Source organism: Phaethon aethereus, assembly GCF_964289735.1.
Source record: "Phaethon aethereus genome assembly, chromosome: Z".
Taxonomy (NCBI): Eukaryota; Metazoa; Chordata; class Aves; order Phaethontiformes; family Phaethontidae; genus Phaethon; species Phaethon aethereus.
In genome coordinates, this window is record NC_138577.1 from 21088682 (window position 1) to 21097240 (window position 8559).

Below are 8559 nucleotides of genomic sequence, written 5' to 3' on the forward strand. Positions count from 1 at the left end.
AAAACGGTGATGGCATGAATCTCTTTTCTGGGTCAGCCGTCTGGTTCTTCTCTTCCTTTGAGGTTTGCCGTCATCATTTATTCTATATTTTCCTTAGCAATTTTTGGCAGGCTTCGCAGTCTTTAGAGTTCTAGAATAATATACATGGCGGGAGGGGTGATCCATGCCCAGAGGGTAATCACAGGGAGTGATCTTCACCCAGATATTACTTAACAGCTTTATTAAAGATCTCAAAGGCAGAGCCCTAGAAAACTTCATTTTATTCAGACTGACACTCAAAGAAGATTTGTGAAAACCTGGGGAAGGAATTGTAAAAAAGCGTCAGTCTAAGATGTGAACAAGAAGGGCGAAAAAAGGATTTAACTTGGAATAATGAATGATAATGTGACTGAGGCTGGAAAAGCAGACCTCCAGTTGTGCGGCAGTGAAACTCTGTGGTGCAGCGGGGAAGCCTGGGAAAAAAAATTGCCTTTGCACCATTTGTGTGTTGCACGGGTCTGACTTAATATATCCCCACCTGGGAGTATTTGGCTTCCCTGACCCTGTGCGGAGAAGTTTGCCATGAGAGTCCTTGGATATACCTCAAAAGGGACAGTGTTGCTTGCACTGTAGGCCTTGGGAATTAGTATTCAAAACCCCATTAGGAACAAAATAGTGTAGCAAGATGCTTGGATGAGAGGCAGGAGGTGGGTAAATGCGAGTATCCCATACATACAAGGTTTTGGGGGGCTAAATGCGGAGATGGTGGGACAGGGAGCGTGAGAGCCCCAGTATCGCATGCAGGGTTGGTGAGGCCACATGCAGGAGGCTGTGCAAGCAGGGGCACTTCTGTGCTGGACCAGATCTCCAGCTGGAGGTCTGAGTTCAGAGAAGGGGAAAATAAATCAGTGATGCGGTTGGAGATATCAGACTGGATACAGAGCTACCAAAGTTTTGTGAAAAACAGAGAGACTTTTTTTTTTAAATACCTCTTGATTCATGGTATAGGATGAAACTTGGGAATATGACGCATTTATTTTAGGGTATGTGAAACTTAAAACCTATTCCACATTGTAGCTATACCACTACAGTCACAAAAACATAATCAGTCAATTAATATGTTATATGTAACTCTAGTGAGTAGTTGAGCAGTCACCAAACTAATATTTTCCTTACGCAAAGTTGGTTTTTTTTCAGTATGCTCCTTTCAAAATTACCTCATATCCAAAGAAAGGCAACCCACTCTGACAGAGGAGAAGGGACCACTGACAGAGCTGGGATTGTTCGGCCTGGAGAAGGGAAGGCTCAGGCGGATCTCATTGGTGTCCATGAACAGGTGATGGGAGCATGTGAAGAAGAGGGACCAGGACTTCTTAGAGGTATTCAGTGAAAGGACAAGAGCTAATGGGTACAAACTGAAATACAGGAAATTTCATTTAAACACAAAAATCTTCCACACAGTGGGGCTGGTCAAGGCCTGGAACAGGCTGCCCAGACAGGTTGTGGGGTCTCCATCCTTGATATTCAACACTTGACAGGACACAGCCCTGAGCACCTTGCTGTAGGTGACCCTACTTTGAGCGGAGGGGTTGGACTGGATGATCTCCAGAGGTGTCTTCCCACCTCAACCATTCTGTGATGCTGTGACTCAGACTGAAATCTCCATGGTCATTTAAAAGAAACATTAAGAGACTTCTGAGAAGGGAAGGACCACATCTTGAGAAAGGCCTAAATGGCCTGTAGCTTTAAGCCACATTTCTTAAGTCAATCAAGAGTTTCCAACCCTGTGTCCTACTTGCTTTCAGCAGGACCTTAGGTTTCTTAAGAAATGTAAATCTGATTTTTTGTTTCTGCAGTTCCTGGGGGGAGGAGGTTGGGGGTTTCTAATCATATTTGGCTTTTATTACTCAAGGATTTCTTATGTCTCGAAAGCATGACAGGGCTCGATTCCTAAACAAAAAGTCCTGGTCATGCAGTCAGACAGGCAGAAATCCAGTATGTAGTATGCTCTGGTTTGTGTTCTTTCTTCCTCCCCTGTTTCTGTATGCCAGCTGCATATCCAGTAGTCGACCTCAGTGCTGAGTGAATGACTGAAAAGTCATTCAACTAGTTGACAGATTCTTTCCTATTAATGATGGAGATCTGCTTGTTTGCATCTGACAGCCTATCAGTCTCTTAGTTAAAGCAGAATGCATGATGTTACTGACCACTCTACATCAGTTTCTTTTTATTGGACTTGGTTGGAGAAAGGTTTCACTGAGAAGAAACGAGTTTCATGTGGTACCAGAAACCACTTTAAAGAAAGATTTCTATTCAGTTTTCAGCCAACAATACTCTTTGCAAATTGCTGCTGCAGCCAAGACTTCCTTAGGGTTCCCATAGATTTTCACCCAATTTAAAAAAAAAAAACCAAAAAAACCCAAAACCAAAAACAACAACAACAACAAAAAAACCCTCTCCATGTGTTTTGAAACAACTTTGATCCAATTTCTTTGGTTAAATTATGCTGAAATTGCTGTTGTGGATAAGTAACAAACACTCAGAAGACATACCTGGATAATTCTCATCCAGTGGGAAAGATTGAATGCTGGCTGCAAGCACACACAAGATCCTGTGCTAATAATGTAAAGATCTCCGGCTCAAAAGAAGAAATTAATAGTCTTTGAATAAAACAGTATTAATCCAACATTTATTGCATTAAAATTGTGTTTTAATTTGACATCTTAATTTTAATTTAACACTGTATCAGATGTCAAATATTCAGCTTGGATTTCCTGAGTGGAGGGGCAGCTTAGTGGACTAAAGCTTCTTAATATCTGCGTTACAAGTAAGAAGTTATGGATGTATGCTCTGTAGTCTTCATTTGAAAGCAAACACAAACCCGCAGTGGTCCATACAGATCCCCAAAGAGCCTGGCTGTAATGACACTAGAGGGAGTCCTGATGCTGCAAGAAAATCTTTTTCCTGTAGCAATTTCTTAAGTAAGTAGTGCCTTATAAATGAAAATGTTGTTGCAATAGAGTTTATGGGGAAAATGAAGGAGCTGTTCAATTCAGGTGGGATCAAACAGTAGTCAAGTTCTAAATTCCAACTTTTCCAATGATTCATTAAGCAAGCCAAGTGAATTTTAAAAAGGGCATTGTTAATAAGAACTTTTAGTTTTTCAGTGAAGAGTATATTTAAAGTCAGCATTCAAAATGGAATGAAAGAATATCTTACATTATTGTTCTGGTAATTTAAATTACAAGGGCCCTGTTCTACAAAATCTATGCCTGTCTTGTGATCCCTCATTGAAGACTTAAAAGGTAGACCGTGTGGTCCTGAGTTTTCAAGTTAGACAACTGAATTTTTGCTGAAGTCAATGGCAGCTGTCAATGCTCAGCACCTTGAAGTTCAGGCTACACATTAGCAATAAAGATCGGTTTCCCAAATGTACATAGGTACATCCCACAGGTTACTGTGGGATACTGGTCAATGCATTTTCCTAAACCACTTTAACAGTTACAAAAACTGTAGGTATCTGAAAGAGAAATTCGTGTGCAACTAGGACTGGCAGTCCTCAGTATCTCAGAATGATAGCTTGTCCTGTGCCACTTGGGATTGAGAGTACAGCTTGTGCTGTGGGAGACTATAGCAAGCAAGCCTAAAGCAAGGCAAGGCTTTCTGCTCTGAATGAAGGGTGAGGATGGCATTGGCATTCACTAGGGATCCACATGCTTCCTTTCTTCCTCTTGGTGGCCCATGCCTCAAATCAAGTCTTCTTAGCCTGCTTCAGATATTCACCATACAAATCCTGTTCCTTCCAGGATATCACAGAACACATGCTTGGCTCTTCCTCTTCTACACGTGCTTGGCTCTTCCTCTTCTTTTCATTTTGGGTGAGCTCCATCAGAGTGCTCTGAAATTGCATTCAGGCACAGGTCGTCCTGGGGACTAAAATCTTCCTCTTTTTCAGCTGGAGTGGCAAAGCCAGAGGGATTCAGCACAGGAAGCTGCAGCTACTACTAGGAGGAAGAGTTTTGACTGTTGGAGGACCCAGAGAAAAATTGGTGGGGTGACACTGGTGGGGTAGTAGTGTCCTTTACCTGCATGGCAATAGCATGCCTTTGAGAAGAAGCTGCTAAGTGATAGTCCTTACTGGACTGCTCATGTGGCCAGGCCAGTGGAGATCCCCAGTGTAGTAATGTTACCAGGGAAAGAGGAAAATCACAGTCATGTAGGCAGGCCAGATAGCTCCCTGGAGCTATCCATGAAGCGAAGGCTTAGGCATGCTTCTCATCTTCTTTTTTTCCCCTGTGGGTGATAAGGCCCATTACATCAGTTTGCAGCTCTGCACGTATCTACAGGCTGTGTGGTGAAGGATCTGCTCTCCTCACCAGCTGTCGTTATGGCTCATGCCTGAATTATCATAGTTGATCAATTACCCTAATAAAGGCTGCTCTTTCTGCTAAAGCAATACAGTTTTAGAAAAGACATGCCATGAAGAAGCATGAGTATATATTATGATGCTGCCATGGTGTAGACTCTGCCTTATTCCCTATAGAATATGTTCTAGCAAACACTGGGTGCTCTCCTAGTAACAGATCAACGTCTCATCATTTCTTAGCGACACAACTCCTTAATTTACAGAATATAATTATGAGCATATTAGTTTGCATAGTATGTGTTATTGAAATCAAACTATGATTATTAAAACAAATCTGGGAAGTGCACCAAACAATGCAGTAGCCTTAGTTTGTATTATTTTTGCTTGTTTTTTCTGTTTCAGTGTGTGGAGATGTGTTTCTTTATCCAAGCTATTTACTGACATAGGTATGTGCAAGAGTCCAAACTGTCACCCTGTGGCCTTAGAAGAAATACCCATTTGCCTCAAGTTCAGTGTTAAGTGTTTAGTGTCCCCTCTTCTGCAAATCCATGTGCCAGTCTCAGGTCATTTCTTTCAAGGGAAACTATTTAAAGCTTCCAACTCCAGAAGCATCTTCAGAGACAATCTGTCAGAACTGGGAGTCTTGAACCAAATCTTCACCCCTATCTGCCAAAGCAAAACAACTCCCAGTCGGCCAAAAGTCCAGTAAAGAAAACAGACACACAACTACAGCAAAACTATGCAAGTTATCTTAGCACAGGGAGGAGACTAGAATTCGGCTTTTGTACAGGTCTAAGGAGGCAGAGGAACTCAAAGGGATGGTGCTAAAGAAAATGCTTTCATGCCCCTGGCTTCAGTGCACTGAAAGAGAAAAGCAACTCCTTGGAGAGGTCTTCACTTCCAGGGCAGTGGCATGTGGTGTCCCTCAAGACATTTGCAGAATTTAAGGCCTTAGGTTTTAGTGAAAAACATCATCTCATTCCGTGACATGGCTGATGTAGAGACTGTCTGGGGATCAGACACTGCAGCAGCACATTTACAAGCAATGCGTATCAGAATGCTGAATAAAAGTAGTGAAATAGAAAAAAAAACCTTCATACAGTTTTGAGTTTTGTTTTTCTGATCCACTTTACTTCACTGATTTATGCAGTTTACTAATCCTTTTTAGCTTCAGCAAGCTTTTTGTGCCACTCCTGCTGATCAGTAACTTCATGATTGTTGTTTGTAACCCCTTTGGTTAGACCTTTACTCTCTAGGAAAATCATTTATATTCACCCACACTGCTCTGTTTTTCTCATTTACCTGTGCAAACGGTTCAGATTCATCCAATAATGGTAGTACATCTTCCTTTCACCAAGTGAATTGTGGATTGGTGAGAATTGTCCTCAGCATCGTTGTTACTATTCTGGTTGAGCATCTCGTGCTTTGTCATGTGCTGCCTTTAACATCACTAGAAGTGAGTGGTGTCTGTACAGCCCTCCAGCTCTCATACTCACATGGGTCTTCTTCCTGCTGCCTATATTAAAAAGTGCATTTGCAAATGCATTTTGTACAGCTTTGCCCTTGAGATTACTTATCAAATTGCAGCTGTAGTAAGTTCATGCCATTGCTATGCAGAAAGCTGCCCCTTCCTGTAAATCAATGCCCTCTGTTGATAGTTGCTTTTACATCGGGATTGGATTCCTGTCTTGCATCGATCTCACACAGGTGCTGCTGTGCTTGCTAAATTATCTCCAGCTCATGCAGCTGGCATTATTTTCACAACCTTCACAATTGTGACCATTTTGCTCTTATTAAAGCACTAGCATTAGAAGTAATGGGAGCATCTCTTTTTTCTGTTGGCTGTGGGTACAGAATAATGTTGGCTGCGGGTGCATAATAACATGGGATGGAAGGGACCACCTGAATTATTAAATTCCCCCTCCTGCCTACTGCAGACATTACCTCATATAACAATTACAGTTATTCATTTATTGAAGTCTATCTTACAAACATTCAGATGGCTTGGTCTCATCCCTGTCCTGTACCTGATTCCCCCTCTGCAAAACGGCCCCTGAATGTGATTACTCGAATGGTTTGGAAACTTCTGATTTTCAGCTGAAGTTCTTTATGGGCAGCTGATCTCTCAGTTGTGCCAACATTTCTTTTTAGTATGAACAGTTAACGAACCCTTGGTGCGTATTTGTAGATGGCACTCTTTTCCCCCTCAGCCCCGGCTGAACAAGCCTAGCCTCCTCTCACAAATTAGGTTCTCAACACCTTCACTGTTCTTTTCAGCCTTCTCTTGCTCCCTTTCTGGTTTGAAACCATCTTTCAGAGACATGGGTGGCCAGAGTAATACATAGCCATCCACACCTGGTCACAGAAATGCGTTGTCTTACACCTTCGCCTTTTTCCTTCAGAAGGCCTATCTCTGCCTTAGTCCATGGACCAGATATTGTCAAATGTAGGGGACAGTCATTTATCTCAAACCTGGCAAAGCTCCCACATGAGATCGCCGTCATCATGCTGTTCTCCAGAGGCCCCAGCTTTTCTCTCGTTTCGCTGTCTGATAGTGACCTCTCAACAACGGCCCAGACTGATAGGAACTGCTGGACTAGCACCTACACTTCCCCACACCGGATGTGTGGATCACAGCTGGGATTGGTGTGGACCTTGTGCCACAGCAGGATTTACCACACCTCTTATGGCAACCTGGATCCTGTGGAGTACGCACTATGTTATGTTCATTATTGTGGCTCTTCAGTCCTTTGAATTTGGACATTATTGATTTCACGCACCTTTTAGAAGCTGTGTTGTTTTGTTTTCTCATATCTAAACAAGTTGCCTCATTGCAGCTTTTTCTTGAGGACGCTCTGCTAGTTCTCTGTCTCTTCATCAGTATCATTTATTTGCCTGGGGTAAGAGAAGTGCTGTGCTTCTCATTGCGTAGGCAGTTTAGAAACAAGCACAGCCCGATGAGATAGGAAATAGATCTCACTGAGCAAATAGTGAGATGGTAGACTGAGATGAGGTGTGGTGACCTGGGCTCCAAAAGGGACATTATGTAGAACTGCCCCTAGGTTTTGAATACCCTGGTGATACGTTTCTGTAATGGTTAATTGTATGAATATTTTATATATCGTGTAGGTTTTGCCACAGAGTTTGGAAGAACAGGATTTGAAGGCTGGGCTGTTGACTTGGCGCTCAGGTGCTTGGGAGCATTGCATCAGGTGAAGAGGCCTGGGAAAGTACAAGAGGAATTTTGACTGAAGAGAACATCAAAAAGATGATCAAAGCTAGTGTCCCTGATGAAGGAGACGCAACAGACTCGATGTATGGCCTTGAATGGAAAGGCAAATAACAGTACTAACCTAACAGCCTACTAACACCAGCAAAAGCATTTGCATTGAGCTTGACAGAGGTGGGATTTAATCAAAAAAGTTTTAATATAGTGCGCACAGAAACATGGAGACATGGCAGGTCTCAAGGTGTCTTGGTCACCGTTAAAAGCTGATTCCTAATGGCTACAGTTTTTTTGGCTGGGGGGACAAGTCCTTATATAGCTCCAGTTTTTGTCATTTTGTGGCTAGCCTGTCATCCATCCAGGTTTCCCAGTGTTTTCCAGCCAAGACAGTTCCTTATACAAAGAAGAGCAAGATTGTTTTAATTTTTAATCCATTAATTTCCTTTAGAAGGAGGGTGTTGGTTTGAAAAGCTACCTCTTAATACTTCAGGCATGTTTGACTCATCCTGTCTGGCAGGTCCCTCAGTGCCCTCATAAACCTGGTGTGAACGCTTTGTTCTGGTGTGTGGTATTTCAGCCCTGAGATTACATTTTGAGAGCAGCCTGATTATTGTATCTCACTCCACTGTCCAGACCAGCTGCAGTGGAGCCAGTTCACTCTGCTCTGTTTCTACCAAGGAATGCTTCAGTGGTTTGGGTGGCCCTGTGGGAGCCACGAGAGAGAAAGGCGTCCTCTGAAACCAACATGAGCTGCAGACTTTCCCTTCTGTAAATGGTGTCAATGATACCTACTCCATTTTGCAGAGTGTCTTCACTACTCCAGGTAGCATGCCTGTAGATTACTATATGGGAGGTACTTCCTTACCTTGTGTGTAAGCAGTCCATAAACCCAACCATTGCCCACCCACTGGCAGTGCACATAGGCCCACATCTCACCGCACTTCTGCCCAGCCCCCTGTTCAGATAAGGCCTCCGATACCAGTAATGC